The following is an 18,392-nucleotide window of genomic DNA, read 5'->3' as shown; positions in this document are numbered from 1 at the left end:
TGATCACCTCCCTATGTAAATACCCCTATTCCAGTATAAAAATGACCTTTTAGATTTAAATTTAAATATGAGCTATTCCCAAGAGGCACAAGTGAAATCAATAAAAGACTCTAATGTCACATAGTAGTGTCTGCATGAAGCTGCCTGCTTTGGTTTTCTGATATAAAACATTTTACTGCTTTTTTTTTTCCAGTGTAGACAAGACCTTAATATCTCATTCAGTGATTATTTAAATAAAAAGGCAAACAGAGGAGGAATGTTCTACATCCTAGCAAAATCCTAAGCTCTAGCCTTGAAATGCCATTCAAGTATCTTAAGAACTAGTAGTGGATATTACAACTATAAATGGTCTTAATCTGCAGACAACTCATTCACTTTGCAACATCTTTGAAAGTGACTTCTCATTTCTGGGCCAGGCTTCCAGTAAATTTTTGCCGAAATCAGCTGCTTCTTAGAAAACACCGTTTAGCTATTTCATCCTTAATGAAAAGGCTAAGGCTGATAAGGCCAGGTGCCCATAGTTTATTCCCCTGCCTTACTGTGGGACAAATCCTTTGTGAAGAGCTGAACATGTCCCCCAGACAGGATGGGTAGGTGAGGAGAGCTCAACCGCTTCGAATATCCCCAACGTGACTCACCGGCTGGTGTGGTCCCCAGTTCTGTCTCGTCTTCTATTCACCCACAGTGCCTCTGATGTGTCTGATAAAAACACGACAGGGGAACGGCCTCTCGTGTGGTGGGGCAGGATGGATGCCTCCAGCAGTCAGTGGGAGATGCTATGGTGTAGCCGGGGGCTCCAACCCACCCAAGGGAGTGCCTTGGGGCAAGACGTCTCGTAGGAGACATACAAATTCACCCGTATCTCCTAAGTAGTTGCAACTGGTAGGTAAGCCATTAGTGGCACTAGGGACATGGCTTGGCAAGGTTTGGGGGCTGCAGCAGGAGGCTGGAAACCTTGTATTGCAGCCTCCAGCAGCAGGATGTGTGGCCTGCCTGGCGAAAACCCTGCACTGTGGCAACCACAGCAGGGTGCGGGGATCAGGGAGCTCCATCTCCAGGCACAGATGAGTGAGAACCGCTTGTGCAAAAGGCCACATGCTGGTACATGGTCAGGGGAGAGAGGAGAAGCTGCCAGAGCAGCTGGGGACTACCTTGAGGGAGCTTCCCAAAAGGTGTTGGGCTGCAGTCCCATAGATTCCTGGTGGAGTGAGGGACACCAACTGGGACCAGCCAAGGGGTTTCCTTCAGTCTCGTGTCACAAGGTGGGCATGAGACCTGCCTTTCTACAGCCCCAAATGTCAAGCCTTGGGAAGACAAAAGATTTCGTATCTGTCTTAGAGGCCCAAGATATTCTGATTAACCCTTCAGACAGCATAGAGAAGTGAGTTTGCTCACATCACTCCAGGATACATTTCTTTTTTGTGTTTTAGTGTCTTCCCCCTAATAATAAAGAAGAACTACAGATCTTCTCTGTAAAATTCTTATACGGCTAGAGAAAATTTCACAAATAAACCTAACCAAGACACCATCATCTAGCTCAGGTCACAGTCTTGGATGCTTTTTTCAAAGCGGTGAACCTCCCTTAAATACTCTGAATGCTCTGTTAGAAGTAATCTGTAAACTCTTAGCTCATCATACCAGTACCACTATTAAATTTGGATCTCCAGCCCTCTGTTAGCAATCACACTGAAGAGCTGGTGCACAAATAGAAAATGTTTTAACTGTCATCCTGCAGACTTGATGGCAAAGTTAGCACAATCCCCACCAAGCCTAGACAAACTCTGCTGTGAAAGGAAGGCAAATAAAGACCTGGAAGAGCTCTTTCATAGAGATTGAGAGGAGAGAAAATGTTTACCCGAAAACCTTAAAGCAAACTTGGGAATTAACACTGAACAGCTTTGTATGTATTTCCAAGTGAGAGACTTTGTAAGCAAAGCTTTATTTAACTCTCTGCTGTCACAAATTCAGTGAAACAGCTCCTAACCCTAATTAACTCAAAACGTTTGACATCTTAGAGAAGCTTTGAAGCACAGAAGGGCTCCCTATCAGCCAAACCTGCAGTGCAGACCAGAAGTTTCCTTATTCAAACTTCAAAGGTTTTTTTATTGCATCAGGCATTGTATAAACTACATGAAACCTCACCCAAGATCCAGCAAGGTATGTTGGTCCTAGAGTGCATTTTTCTAGGAAAAAAGCTTTAAAGTGATCTACACATTTCTAACGGTAAACAGAAAATCCCAACTTCTTTTCAGACCCAAGGGACATGAAAATCAATACAAGAGATGCAGTCACACTGTCAAAAGGCAAGGCAAAAATGTCCCTTGCATGGTGTTGCAAGGGGCACAGGATAAGAGGTCAGGGTCAGACCTTCCTCTGAGGTGATCTCCTCTCTGCCACTGAGCAAGGGATGGACTGGAGATATCACAAAAGTTTCCTGCCACGGCAGTCCCTACTCAGGCTAGAGACTGGCTAAGGGTAGAAAGTTTAACACTCTCTTCCCTCAAAGGATCTTATCATTCATTTATGGGTTTCCAAATCTAAACAGTCTCTCAAACTATGCAAACAAGACTTGGTTGCTCGTTGCCTGTTAATGACCCTGGTGTGTGCAGTTTCATCAGCTCTGTGTAGAGCTAATTTTTGCTGAACAATCACAGCTAAGCTGCTGGAAACCCACATGTCATCAATTTCAAGAACTGTAAAGGTGAGCTTCCTCCCAGGAGATCCACACCCCTCCTGTAATTAATGGAGTTACGTTGGGGTAAAAGCAATGTAAATGAAGAGAACACTTGCTTGGCCATTTATGTGCTGTATCAGGAAAACGTTATCACTTCTGACATACCAGGTGGATTCTCTGCTCACTGACACCTTTGTAACACAGCAGTGATTTTGATGAAATCCTTAGACAATGATTACATCAGGAGAGTTACACCACTGAAAAAAATGACAGCGTTTTCCATCTGTGGTGTACACTAAGTATCAGCGACGATGACTTGCAGGGGTTATCCCTGAGTAGAAGGGAAGCAGCAGAGTTCTGATGCCTGCATTTTCATCAAGGCAATGCACAGCTTTCCAGTTACTTCCAGTCACTCACACGGAAACAGCATCTTGAGGTGCTTTACTACATTACAGCTTACAAAGCAAACAGCGGTAGTCACAGTGGTGCCACAGGTAACTACTGCTTCTCACCATGTGAAGCCTGAGAGCCACAGTCAGGAGAGCTTGGTATCGGTGAGAGAGAAAGGGAAGGTGATCCTTACACCTGATGTGCTCACGGAAGGAACAGGGTTTGACCAACAGAAGCAGCAGCAGAATGACTTCGCCATCTCCATATATGCATCATGTCTACGATTCAGATTCACTCACAAATGGTGGGTTTTAACGGGAAGTAGAAGAATAAAAGTAAAAACTTGCTGAACAAGATAATCTGAGTTTGTATATAGCAACCTTTGCAATCCACCCACCTTTTTCTTAAAGAAAGATCTTTCTTTAGATCTTTAGATCAAGGTGCCCCAATGAGAGTTAGCGCTCCCTTTGACCAAAACTGAAGTGTTGCTGCGGTGAGGATTAGCCTGGGGGCTGTGGAAGAAAGGGTACCACGCTCAGGGTAGACCAGGGTGGCACGCTCCATCGCAGGGCTGCCTGAAGGGTTTGCAAACGAGGGACATCTGGACTGCTAAGTCACACGTGCGGAGGGAGCCTCTGCTGCAAGCAATGGCCAGATGGCAAAAACATACAAGAAAAGCTGTGTCCCATGTGCCTCCCATGCAGGACGTGGAATCTGACAGTACAATACAGGAAATCTGTGTTGGAAGGGGTGGCTGAGAGGTTTAGCCCTGACTGATGGGCGAAGGGCATCCGTCGCTAAAAACGGCAGAGGTGTGCAGTTCCTGTGCTGGATGGGGCACGCAGCAGCGGCTCCTGTCTGTGGGACCCGTGGACCCTGGGGGGCCTGTCCACCACCTGGGCAGCACCCCATGTTTGCTGAGGAAAGATGCTGCAGGGTATCTGTGGCCTCTCCACTGGGCTCTCTTCAGGCCAGAGCTGCCAAGGAGGTCAGCTGCCTATTCAAAGAGGTCTGCCTTGGCTGGTCTCCTCCCCTGGCTGTTGAGGCTCAGCCTGGGCCCTGCTGCATCTGGCTGTGGGCACCTCTGCATGGGGAAGGGAGCACTCTCCCTGAAGGCTTTCTCCTGAAAGAGTGGAAAACCACCAGCAGCTCGCAGCAGGGAAGTGCAATTGTTGTAAGAGAAAAGAATTATGAGATAATGCATGGACAAGGGTGGGCGGCAGTGAGAGAGAAGAGCGGTCATTTGATAGTCTGATTTATTGAGCAGGGGTTATTTACAACAATATCCACAGTGCAGCGATGGAGCTGCGGCTTTTGTGGGGGTGACATGTCTGAGCCCGCTTCTAATAGCCAGGGAGTTCCTGTGTCACAGGTCCTGGCTTTCCTTTCCTGCCAGGTAGACTGGACACCCAGCGTGCTTTTTTTTCCTCTTCTCGTTTGCTAATGGGAAGATGAATTCCATTGCATTAATTTGGGAGCAAAAGCCAAGAGAACAAAAAGCAAATATTGCAAGACTTACAAAATTACAAGAGCTGGCAGCACTGCATAGATTTGTCTGTACGTTATTTATTCTAGAATAATTAGGAGAGACCTAACCAGCCCACTGGCAGAGACAGGGACACATGGTGCCTTGTAAAACTCAGAGCAGAGAACAAAGTGAAAAGGTAGCATAGCCCAACGCCCTGCAGACGCAGAATTGCAGCGTGAGAGTCTTGCAGATCTAGGCTCTCTCTCTGAATGCCCTTGTTCTCTGCTGTGTCCCCGAATCCCTGCAGATTTCAGCACGAACAGTACTCCCTGAGCCTTTTATCAAACTACAGGGGAAACAAAGTCCATATGACAAGAGCATGAATTAAGAAAAAGGGCTTATTAACTCCAGGCAGTCGCCAAGTCAGTGTTTTTAGACTGCATCCAGTAAATGCTGCCTGTGCCATGTGGGCAGACTAGCTTTGATTCCCACTGCCTCTGGCATTTCAGTGGCAAGCAGCATTTTGTGGTGTGAACTTGTCCTTAGTTCACTCACAGTTCTCTGCGGTTCTCCTAGGACTTGTTTGATATAACATGATCTTCTCAATGTCACCACAGTAAGGACCTGTGAGCCACATCCTGTGTTCCTCATGCATTTGATACTTTCAGGGCTACAGAAATATCCACTTCAAGGCTAACATCTCAAAGAAAAAGTTAAAAATGCCCTTTCAGAAAAATATCATGGTTGGATGCTTTGAGTCTTCTCTCAGTTCTAGAGCTTCAAAACCAGTTCCCCACATGGAGTCATGGTTTAAAGGAGAGCGACAGTTTGCATTTTGTTTCTAGACAGCCATTTATTAAAAATGCCAAGACAAGCAACTTTTCAGGGAATCACACTAGGCCCATTTCTGCCTGCTGAAGGACAGCTGTCTTAACCAGCCACCGGTCAGACCTTTCCCCATGGTAGCACAGCAAGCCTAACAGCCTGCAGCATCTGGGCCTCCCCTCTTTCACTCCAGTTTGGGTTAGGAAGCACTGAAAGAGGCTTGACTGATATGAAACTGTAGGAAGCAAGATATTCTTAGACACAGTGGTTATGGTAATACGGTACCTTTGCAGGACAGAAATAAGACAATTTCTTTTGACAAGAACCAGCAGGACCATTGACACCGGCAAAACTGGCCGTGGCAAAGAAGTGAGAGCCATCTGACAAAGCTAAGTAAATACACTACAACAACCAAGATAATCCCAACAATGTGGTGGATAAACAGAACAGGTTTTTTTCTGCCTATACATACACACACGCACATCTATATATACACATGCACACATGCAAGTATATATATTCAGGTAGAAGCATTATTCTGACAGAGGTCTAATTTTAAGCTGACGATGCCCATCAGTGCAAGGCGTAACCAGCGATTTGGAAGCACTTGGAAGCATTCCCTTTTGTGGGTGTAGAGCTACTGAATTGCATCGTAGAGGCAGCAATGGCTCTCTTGGAGAGTCTGTGCTGCACAGCCCCAGAAGACAGGCTGGTGCCTCTACTTCCCCATATGCCTTTCATTGCAAGTCAGAGCTAGGCTGCAAGTAGGATTTGCTGTCTTATCACCTCCTCCTGCCCCTTTCACTGGAGCTTACATCAGCCTGAATCTGGCCTGGCTCATTTAAACAAAGCCATCAAAGAAAATGTCACTGTGTTTTCCTAAGCACAAATGGATTTAGAGAGCCGAGCGTAGCAAATAGCAATGTAAAACTCACTCGCTTTACAAGTACAATCTTGCTGATGTAAACCAAAAGACATATGCCAAGGGAAAGTTTAATAGTCACCTGGAAAAAACATTAACTCGAGTTACATCTATTTTCTAATGGCATATTGTGTATGTAACAAAACACCCACAAATAATTTTGGGACCAAGGATGTTCCCCCTTCTAATTGTTTTCATCATGGGGGCCGCCAGGGCTCTTACGTGCGCTTTCGACTGCTGCTGTGAAATATGTGTTCCCTGTTTGTTCTTGTTCTGCCTCTGCAGGAAATCAGAGACTCTGGCTTCCTGTAGGCTGCAGATGCTTTATTCTTTGTATTCTCCAAATAGGAAGTCCTGGGGTCATTCTGCCAAATATATGGAAACTTAATTTCATTTCAACACAGGATTAATCACTAGGAAGTGTCAGGACATTGATGGTCTGATAATAAGACAGTTACAGCAGAAACCTTTTATGGGCACCAGGGCTAAAGCATTTGGCAACAGACATGAAGCTGTGTAAGTCTCTGCATCAAATGGGGAAGGAAGGCTACCTGATGAGAATTAATGCCGGCAATTGTAATAGCAGTGTTTTTTTAATGCCCTGTAAACCTTACCAAACTTTTAAGCCTTTTTATATTTTAAAAGGAAGGTAGATTGTTTTTGATGACTAACCCCTGTTTTTGATGACTAAGCTCTATGTTTTTTCTCTACAAATCATAACAGTCTGTGGTGAACGTCCTCTCACTTACCTCAGCCCGACAACGGCACACCTCCGCTTAGTTGAAGGAAAGGCTTGCACCCTTGGAAGTCACAGCTCAGTCCCCTACTGCCACTGCATGTCAGAGGGGGTGCAGATTTCTCAGGCTAATGTATACAATGGGAACGCTGGAAAAACCACTTGCTAAATTTAAGTCCATAAGCAATTAAATAGAGTTTCACCAAGTGTGCTCAGACTTCCTGTTTAAAGCACTGTTTAAACACAGCCAACGCCACACTGCTGGGAGGTTAGCAACTATTATTATTCCCATTGTAAAGGGTGGGAAAAGTGAGGTGCAAAGACTGAGAGCTTGGTCCGTGCCCACAGAATTGGGCTCTTCGTCAGCACTCTGGGATTGACAGCATCAATCTTTATGCAGCGTCCAGCTTTTGCTCAGGGCTCAATATAACTTGCAGAAGAGTCGCTTTACTTAGCATCCAGTTTTGACTGATCAAATCCCAACAGCACGACCTTCCTAACAGCTCCTCCTGTATTCCCTTCTGTGTGGGCTAGCTGTTACAGGCCCCATCTCGTGCTGCACCCTGCTCAGCTCATTAGACATTTTTACACTTTTTCTGAGGTCTAGCTTTAGGGACAGGTACAACACTGTTTTATCATGACACTGGGCTGTGTTCATCTTAGCTGCAATGGGGACAGAAATGCAGCTCTGTAAGGGATTAGCATGTTTTATGGCAAGCAGTTTAGGACAAGACAGGGCTGTGCAAAACATTTCATGAATATAGTGTCATCTCCTGCCTCAAAGGAAGAGATCTGTCTAAATCATAGGACTTTGTGAAGACAGTATGCTTCTAGAAACATCTTCAGTTTAGCATTTTCTACAAGGAGTAAACAGGGAGGGAGGAATCTCCTTTACAGAAAGCGAGAACCCTTTCACAGAGACCAGCAGGCATGCGGTGCCCTGCCCAAACGGCTCTTGCGCAGTATACAAATGGAGCTGTCACCTCCTCCCTTCTAAAAACACACTGCAGCGACTATTTCAGTTTCTACCCTTTTGAGCTTGTGTGAAATCTGCTATGAAAAAGCAGTCAGATCAGCCCACTGTGCTTCACGTGCCTCCTCCAACTCCACCGTCTGAAGCCGGAGATGAGAAAGACCGGCTGTGTAGAGGGATGCCCTCTGCGTGCCGCATGGGATCACCCAGATGCCATCACACTTCCCACGCAGCAAAGCTGAGGTGCTCACCAAGGACTTGAGCAACCCCACAGGACATTTCACCTGGCAAATCCAACACTACAGAAATGTCCCTTGATGAACAAGACTAAAATATCATCAAGACTATGCCCTGGAAATAAACTGTTGGATGCACAACTGGTAGAACGGGGAAGCCTTGGGGCAGGAGTCCACCACTCTTCTGTCTGAACCCAGCTCAGCAAAGCTCTCCCCTCCTTGTAATTAATCCCCTTCTCTTTCAGTGATGTAGTGTGGATATTCACCTAAATCCAACAATAAGCCATGGGATTTGAGCACGAGTTTAATATTAAACTCATGGTTAAACATTCTGCTGAATAGAAATGGAGCCAAAAATTGGCTTATGTGCTTTGCTGAATAGGAACGGGTTGCTGCAGTTCAGCATCGGTGAAGGGAGATTACTCTGTGAGGATGATTCAATTCACTCAAGCCCAGACAACCTCGAGCTCCCCAAGCCAGATCCCACCCTGCTTGTAAAGGAGGCTTGAGAACACGAGAGACTGGAATCGAGCAGTGATGCATATGATGACTGCCAGAAGACACCCAGGACGTGAAAATAACAAATTCAAAAAGGTTCACTGCAGAGTGTCACTCCCTCGGGGGTCTACATGAATCTGCAGAAACGCTGCATGAATAAAGCAGTGACCTTACCTAACTGACATACAGCAATTGAGTCAAACCACCAGCACTTCAGTCAGCTTCACTTAGGAGCACTTGCCTACACTACAAAGCCTTTACCAGCAGCTAAGCTGGCTGATTTATGTCAGCAGCATCTCCTAAAGCAGACTAAGCTTATATTTGGAAGGGGGTGATTTGGAAGATTTATCTTAATGTCCGCCCTGAATAAAACAAGCAGTGTTCTTCTGCTAGTCTAAGTTCTGCTTACTCAGCGGGTTTTCCTGACCTACCTAACCTGGTTTGGGAAATTATCTTTTTCCCAGAAAAACTTCAGGACATCAGCTTGACTGAGGAGACCGATGCAGCGGCAAACACACATAAAAAGGGCAGCCTAGGAGAAATGAAATATAAAGATGACAAGAGGCAGGAAATTTGGGATAAAAAACAGGCAAGGAAAGGTTTCCCAATGGTAAATCATTTTTGTTACAGAAAAAAACCAAAGGAAAAAAAGCTAAACAGCTTATCACAGAAAGAGTCATGCTAAAAGCCTGTCACAGAGAGAGTTTACATTAGGGGACAAACAAAAGACATCAAGAAAGGCGTAAAATGTTGCCCTGAAGGACATGTCCTTTTCAGAAATGGCCAGGCTCTGGAGGACAGAGCAATTGGGGTTGAGAAGGAAGCTGAGAGACCTAGATTAAAGGATCCTGCTGAAATTTGTTGAGATATCTGTTTTAGTATTTAAAGTCTGAACTGGAATAGCCAAAAAAAAAGTGAATAACAGCATTTCCTCAATTGAAGGGTTTTACCAGAAGCCCTGTGTAGATTTATGGTGTGCACATGCGTAGCCCAAGGGCATGAGCTGGCTACAGCCCCCGGTGGCGGGTGCAAGTGGGCTCTAGCCGGCCTCCGTGCCAGCCAGTTCGAGCTGCAGCAAGCAGAGATCTCCCGAGCATGGGAGCTGGCACCAGTGAGGTGCCTTCAGGGCCAGACCAAGCCCCTGGGGGAGGCTGTTCTTGCAACTTCACTGGCATCTTTGTGCAGCTGTGCAGAGCTGGGATCGGGGAAAGGGGCGAGGGGTCCAGGCGGGGATATACTGAGAATAAGATGACCAGTGAGCAAGAATTGCATTTCACAGGAAAAAAAACCCACCAAAACCAAAACAAAACTAAACCAAAAAGAAGGATTTCAACACTTTTTCCCCACTCCAAGCCAGAGCAGGAACTCAATTTTGGATGGCCGCAACATGGGGAGAGGAGGGAGGAGAAGGGAGCAGGGGAAAGGGTGAGGGGAAAACGTGGAGAAAGCCGGAGAGGAGTGCCTTGGCAGCAGGTGGCTCGGGCTGGGGTAAAGCCAGCATGCCTGAGGTCAGATGTGAGGAGCACTTAATCCTCAGCATGGCCATTCATTTCCTCACAGTTTAAAAAAATACATATATTTACAGGACCTCTCGGGGAAGTTTAGTGAATCAGTGTCTGACTCTTAGCTGCTGACCCAGATGAAGGCATTAGCAACTTGGAGAGCCCCTTTCACATCAGCTCCCCAGGCATCCTGTTAGCTGTGTGCCATTAGAGCTAACCTCACGCGACCTTGCATCACTGTCATGTTGACATAGCGCTAGCAATGTCTCTCATGGACCTGAGCTCACCTCGGGGGCTTTCTCTTCCTGCCTTAGAAACTCTTCATTCAAGGTCCTCAGCTTGTTGAAGTGTAAAATCTTTCAGCTTCATGATAGGAAATTCCTCAAAAGGAGGTACTTTTTCTCTCTACGCCACACTATCCTTGGAGCTTCTCGCAGCAACCAAGTTCCTATCCTAAGGTGCCTTTGATCGTATCGTTCTGCAGAGCACCCCAAAATATATACTGCCAGTTTCCAAGAACTATGGATTGCCAAAGGAAACCTTGAAGCTGCCCACATCCTGCTAGGTATTAAAGATGCACACCTTTACCCCTGCGAGCTGCCATCAGGCTCCGCAGCACTTCTCCCCGGCTGAAGGGTCACATCTGATTTCAGCCTCTGTCAATGAGGCTTTTCCTGTACCCCACAGCCCTGGCCCTGGGCCAGAGAGGGGTGGTGTTCAGGCAGCACGGCCACTGCAGCTTCCCTGAGTTCCTCATCCCTGCAACAAGGGAAACCCTTGGAGAAGGGCTATTCGGAGCCCTTGTGAATTAGACAGGTCTTAAGTTTTCTTGATGGCATCTTCCAAACTGCTAGCCAAAGGCATCCCTGGGAGGTGAGGACCGGCAGGCCAGCCCACTCCGGGGAAGCATGGCCACAGGGTAAGGTGACATGCGAGTCTGCGGAAGTGACGGAGAAACTTCAAAATTCAGGTGGTTGCTGGTGAGAATTAGGCACCTGGAGGCACATTTGTAAAGGCAGCCAGTGAGGTTTTCAAAAGATTCCAATCTCCCAACGCATTTATTTCAATGGAAGTTGGGGACCAAGGGGCTTCCCAATGCCCCATTGCTGCCCACCACCACCAGGAGCTCGTTGCACATCTGGCCTTTGAGAGCCGCTGGCATCACCCACCAGCAGGATTTCGGACCCAAAGGCTGCAGCTCCGCCACCGCCAGCGTCAGCTCTCCGCACTAGCAGGTCACCCGGCAGGACAAAGCTGAGCCCGAGCAGTCACGCTCACACAGTTGCCTCTCTGTCAAATTAGCCACAACACATGGCCCAACGTCTGTGCAGCTTTTACTTCATCACCCTGGCCTCCTGCCAGCTTCAGAAGGACTTGTAGCACCTGACCTAGCATGAAAGCTGCTTTAATAACATTAACCCATCCAAAAGCACATTGTCCGGTGAATAAGAAGCAGCAAGGGGATCCAAAATAGCAGCTCACTGTTTTGTGCTATATGGTTGCAATGGATTTGGGTCAGTGCTAAGTGCCCTGAAAGTTGATTTTCTATCTCATTGAGCTACGGCCTCTGCTATTTGGGAAATTTGAATAACATTTCCAGAAGTACCTAAGTGCTCCTGGTAAATTTCACTGCCAAAAATTAATTTCCTTCATTTCCTCTTTTTTGTCCCACTTTCTCCCCTTATTCCCATTATTGTTTCAGGAGCAAAGAATTGATGTCACTGCCATGAATAGCTCTGAATTTATTTGCTTACAGCTTTGGGTAGGGAGATTATTTTTTTTTTCATCAGAAGGTTTTATTGCATTTATTCTCTCCTCCTCCTTTCTTGCACCTATGCCTGGCCTCTTCCTCCCTGCATGAGCATTTCAGACTCCCCCTCAGCTGCTCTCATAACAGAGGCATAACTACTGAGTCATCCCTTCGCATTCAGCTCGTTGCTAATCCACCTCTTGCTGTTTCCTTCACAAGGGTTGTTCACTTCTTCCTCACACCCATCCCCAGCAGTCCGTGGTTTGGGCATTTCCACCCTCAGTCACTCCCGTTACCTCCTCTCTGAATTTTCTCTCTCTCCTTTCTCTGGAGTCTGCATTACTGAAGGCGGCGCCCGCCCCTTTCCCCTACCTGCTGTTTATTTGAATGCCTTCCTCAGATGTCCTCCCAAGCTTCTGGCCTTTCCCCCCCTGCCGCCCCCCACTATGAAAGTAGCTACCTTATCCTCATCTTTACAGTCACTGTGAATGCAGCAGGGACAGGCTTGGCAACCTTTCGTTTTGATAATTTTCCATGGGAAATAGATTTCCCTCTTTTGTTTTTGCTTTTGGTCCTCTGCTCTGGCCACTGGAGTCCTGAGAGCTCCTCCTCCTCCTCTTCCTCCTCCTTGTTCTCCTCCTCCTCCTTCAGAGGCAGCTCCAAAGGAAGGAGCCCCAGCCGCTCTTGGAGGCTGGTGACACAAAGCTGAAGTCTCTCCAAAAGCCTCTCCGTGCCTTGTGCCATTGAGGCTGACTCAGGAGACAGTTACAGGTTGCTTGTACTTAACCAAAACCCTTGGGTTTCCCACCTCCCCAAGAAAGGAGAGGACATCACAGTCCTTCAGCCCTCCGGGTCCTTCCCCCTCCCCTCCTCTTCCTGCAGCTCCCTGCCCGTGAGCCCATCTGCAGCGTTGGGGACCCTGAGGGTTTCTTCCTCAGGCTGCCTCTGCTCAGCTGTCTGGAAGCTCAGAAATACCTGGGATGAGCATCACAGGAGGAGGAAATCATACCGAGTGTCTTCCAGAGAGGAGCTAGGGCTCCTTTGAAGAGTTTGAGTCCCCAAATCAGAAGCTGGTTGTTATTACCACAGACGAAACACACTTCAGAGGAGTGGGCTGCGGCCAGAGACAGTGATCGATAGCCAACAGCTACAACACAGGAGGCTGCATGCTTTTTTACGTCAGGGTCAGGAGCTTTCGTATCACATCCTCAGGGAAGGACTGAGACCACCATCAAGATCAGACCCTTTCTTGTCCAAGCAGCACCTCTGCCCTCCAGCACAGTTAAAGCCTCCAGCATGGGAGAGACCCCCTGTGCATGAATATATCAAAAAAGGTTGTCACACCACTAAGCATGCCTGTACCAGCATCTTCGCAGTTGTCACTGGAGAAGTCCAATATGCAAAATGGAGGTAGAAGACGGATAGGGAACAGGACGTGCTCCTCTTCCAGCTCATCCAAAGACCTTTCTTTCAGAGCTGTGCGAATACAGTCTGTGTAGCCAGGACATCTGCTGGCAAAACTCAGTCACCCAAGTAAAAGGGAAAGTTTTAGGATGTTTTGCCAACAAAAAAAAAAAAAAAAAAAGGAGGGAAAAATAGATTTAAGTGGCAACAAATAATTCAACCGATAACAGCAACAACCTTTCAGCAACTTGCTGGCTATTCAGTAGTTTTTGGTGCCATTTTTATTAGCCATATAGGATGGAGATTATATGATCCTATCCAGGTAACACCATTAAACCAGAAAAAGATACTACAGCAAAACAGCCTTTTCTGTGGCTTAATTATATGGCCTTGAGCCAAACTCCACTGAAGTCAATAAGAATCCTTGCCACTGACTTTAAAGACTTTGTACGACTGAATACTCCCAGCAGGGCTTTAATAGGAAAAAAGACTGAAGTTTAAGATACAAAATACAGGATATAATCCGTACAGCAGGAAAGCTGCTGACATACTTCCATGGCATAGGCAACTGTCATTGATGGGAAAAAGGAGATTCTGACCAAATGAGAGACCTTTAGGGCTTCCATCTTCGTCTTCTGTTTATGGACTTAAGGAATGCTTTGGGATTTACATTAATAAACTGGTGCCTAACTATAAAACGTACACTGTCAGAGGGCCAAAATGCATGTCTGTGCATCTGGGAGAGGTTGAGTATGTTGACACCCAGAGCTTGTTTTCTTACTGTGCCAAATCTTGATTAGGTTGAAGTGAATGGAAACACTTCCACAGGCTGCAGCAGGATGGTGATTTAGCTGTTTCTCTGGAAAGGGCTGGCACTGTGGAAGGAGCACTATTGCACGCTCTGGACTGACTGTCACTTTGCAGAGTCCTTTCTATAGATGCTTCTTGTTTATAAGCAAAAGTACCTACATTAACATTGCAAAAACAAATAGTATAATGTTACATTTTAAGGGCACGTTAACTTGAAGGAGCAGCCAAGTTTGTTGACTAAAATGATTTACACAACTCTAAGGCCACTGAACAAGTATTTCTCAATGTCTCATCAGCAGCTCAAGGGAGCAGAAGCTAAAAATGCCACAGCTCAACAAACAGTTCTGTGTTCCTACTGTTGATAAGTACATCATGTTTCTTTGCAAATAAAAGACCGTCAGGGGTTGCTTTAAGAAAAAAACAAAACAACAAACAAACCAGAAATAAATAAATAACATGAACAATTTCTAAGTACATACTGTCCTCTTTCCCTCCTTCCATTTCCCTCATATAACGCCGTTACAACATCCCCAACAAATCATCCGCAGTATGTCCAGGATTCCCTAACTACCTTCAAACAGGCTGCTGGCTGGCCAAGAGGCAACCCCTAGTGTGGCTATTTCAAAGCAACAGCCCTTTGCTTGGCAGGGACAGGAAAGTCCAGGTGTGAGTAAACTCCATTTACACAAGTTGATCATCCAAGGTGCCCAGGTTGCCTGAGAGATTCTGACTGTCCTCCACCAGCAAATATTTTGATGGGAGGTGAGCATGTTCAGCATCACACAGACATGGTAAGCACCTCACAGGGGCCAGCCCTGAGAGCACAAGCCTACGCATGGCCATGGGGCCTTATGTGTAATTCCAGTTTGCAGATGCACCCCCTGATCTGTCAAGTTGCAATGGGAATAGGTCCCTGTCAAAGGCTGTCATCTATTAAGATCTCAGTCAGCATCTCTACTCAGCTCACCAAAGGGAAGTGTCCAGGTGCCTTGCCAAGGAAGCAGTATAAAGTGGAGATGGTTCCTTAACAAAGCAGGCAAGGGAGTGGTAAAAGAAGCAGCTGGAAACTGAATTCAGGAGAACATTATGCTAGCAGACATCTAATACTGAGAGCAATCAGTCAGGGGACTCATTACGAAGGCACACCGTGTAATCCCCATTACTTGATGCCTTTACGTCTAGACTGGCAAAACTTTCATAAGAGACACTGTTCAACCAAAAGCTGTTGTGCTTGATTTTAGGAACTGGAGGATAAAATTCAAAGTCCTCCATCATACATAGGTCAAACAAGGTGATCGCAAAGGATTTAAAAACATTGGAGACTATGAATGCAATCATTTAAAAGATCTGAAGAGTTTTCGCCTCTGTCAAAAATGTCGGAGAAGCAGAATGGGAGAGTGTGCTCTGCAGCTGGACTGCAGGCAGGGAAAATACCAAGAAGCACTACACTGCTCTGTCTGTTTCGGTAATTTCTATGGCCATGGTTGCCAAACAACAGAGATCCTCACTGATGTGTTGACTCCAGCAGGCCTAGTGAAGCATGAACACAGCCAGCTTTCACAGCTACAGAAAGAGATGAGAACCAGTGTTTTATGTCATCCAGTCACATAAAACATAAATATGTCCTAATGGAGGCATGCAAAGTACTTGCCTTACTTCCTCTGCTAAGCCAGCTGAGAATATATTTTGCTGTTACAGTAAAAATGGTCAAACCGCTGAATGTCACATTTGGGGCATACATCTTCCATCATACATAGTCTGTCTTTTCTCTTGGTTTTCCTTCTTTTCTCTGTAAGGTAGCAAGAAAGCTTCACTGTAAGTAGACAGATGTCTTGCAGACTTGATTCTCACTCAGGTCCTATATCCTTACCATGCATATTCATTACACAGATCTATTCTGCCATAAGAAGATGGCTGGTCTTTTGCCTGTGATATGATCATTTGCCAGAAATTATTTTAAATAGAGCAGACAATGAGCCTGTTACTTAGAAGTGTTTTCTGATAATTATGTTCTGTCACTCTGAGCCAAAAAGATGTAACATCTGTGCACAAACAGTTCCTACGCAGATGCTGTCTGAGACCTGTTTTCTCTCTGAACATTTGGTGAACAGTGCAAGACAGAGCAGGAAAATACCACTTTGAGTAACATTGGCAGTATCTCCACGACGCAGGGAGAAGTCCATGAGCTGAACTCTCTTTACATAAACACCAATAGGGGATAAGTCAGTACTCTTGAAATCAGTATGTCACCTTATTTCAACATCAGACTAAAGCTTGATGTGAAAGTTCAATCAGAGCTGAATCTGGCCCCACGATTTATAGTGTTTGTTTAACTTAGCAGCCAGCATGATAGTAAAATATCTCAGTAATCTCTTTAATCTGGATAGTTTATACCCAAAATTACATTTCACTGTTGGAGGATGTGAAGGAGGGAGAGTCACGGTTTAGACCAGGTTTTATTGGGTGCATTGGGAACTGCCTCTTGGATGCCTGTCCTGGGGAACGAGACCCAGAGAGCAGCTCCAGAGTGGGGATGAACTCTGGCCTTGGAGGCCAGAGGAGAGGCAGGAGAGGAGCGGGGAGGGAAAAACATGTCTGTACAGAAGGGCAAAGGCACTTGGGATTTCCCCCAAAATGTATGCTACAGGGCAGGAGGCTCAAATGAGAAAGGCACAGGCCAAGCTTGGCACAGGAGACGGCTCAACTGACTGCGCTGCCCTGGGAGGAGACGGGAATGGCTCCCCAGGCGACGCACGCTGCCCGCTCACCTTCCTCTCCTGCTCCCTCCCTCCGTGCCGAAGGACACCATGCATCTCCTCTGCAAGGGATACAGCCCAAAACCCCGGGGCCAAGCCTCAAAACTGTGAGAATGTGTCCCCTGCTGCAAGGCTGCGAAACAGGGTCCTGCCCCCGCAGCTGGCGGGACTGACCCCTGCTTCCAGAGAGGGTGCTGAGGGGCCGGCTGGGCACGGGGGGCACTGAACACCCCCAGGCGTGTTGAGCCACACACAGCCCCTGATGTTAAGGCTGCTGTTATTTTGGATTCATTAATGACTGGGCTGAAAGCTGCTTCAGTAAGGAATTATATCCAAATCACCTTCAATTCGGGGGGGCCAGCGAACAAAATGTCAACAATTTGCAAATTTCCCCTCTGGGACACACAGCTGTGCATCTGGATTTTTAAATATTAATTTGCACATTATCTATAATATAAACATACATTTACACGCATATGCATATAAAACCCAAGAGACTTTTTTTAAGGACATTTAAGTGCAGTAGAAAGTTGTGCTGCTTCCTTTCAGGCAGGGCCCTGAAAAGCCTCTCAAGGCCAGATGGTATTCCCTGCCTTTCTCCGCAGACGTCTCAAGAAGGCGGCGGAGGTTTGTGCTTGCTTGAGAGCTGGAGCCCCTTGGGAACTGCCGAGAGACTCGTGCTGCCCACCTCATGCAAGGTCAGCAAGGGATGGACCTGCCACAGGTGAAACTGGGGGAGATGAAGCCAGATGACCGTAAGGCAGGAGTGCTGCTTTTATACAAAAAAAGTGAGGCTGTTATCCAGAGGGTGCTGCAGCTGAAGTACTTGGGTGCACTATCAGGGTTGGCACGTTTCAAAACTGCCACAGGTCCCAACACAGATCTGCTGTGGGTGGCACAGGCACAACAGTACGCTTGGACCAAAACCACATCCACCCACAAATGCCACGTGGAATGGTTTGGTTTGTTGGGATGGTGACAAGACCTAATGAGGCCCGACGCTTTGCTTTATCCGTTTGCTTGGTCTTGGTTAGCCAGTGCCAAGATCTCCTCCAGGACACCATGACAAATACCTTGTCTAATGGCTCCCCCTGAAAAGCCAGGATTTTCTGCATTCTGAAAACAGTCATCACCAGACAGTCTAGGAGGCAGACCCAAGTGATTCCAACAGCGAGCAAATGCCAGAAAGGGGATGATTTAACTGCATTATTGAACACATATTCGACAGATAAGCCTAGCAACAGGGACCCTGCCTGCAGGCTGACTCCCAACAATCAGCTACTGCTGTAGCTCCCTGTCATTCAACTGCATGGCTGCAAACTCATGAATAAATAAATAATCTCCTATAGCATTTGTGCAATAAGCAGAGTATTAGCATGTGGCTCTCAAGACGACCTTTATCAAAGGAAGCAGCATTTATACTGGAGAAACTCATCTAAAAATAAATG

This window comes from Haliaeetus albicilla, chromosome 6 (genome assembly GCF_947461875.1).
Source record: "Haliaeetus albicilla chromosome 6, bHalAlb1.1, whole genome shotgun sequence".
NCBI classification, from domain to species: domain Eukaryota; kingdom Metazoa; phylum Chordata; class Aves; order Accipitriformes; family Accipitridae; genus Haliaeetus; species Haliaeetus albicilla.
Note: the sequence above shows the minus strand (reverse complement) of the source record.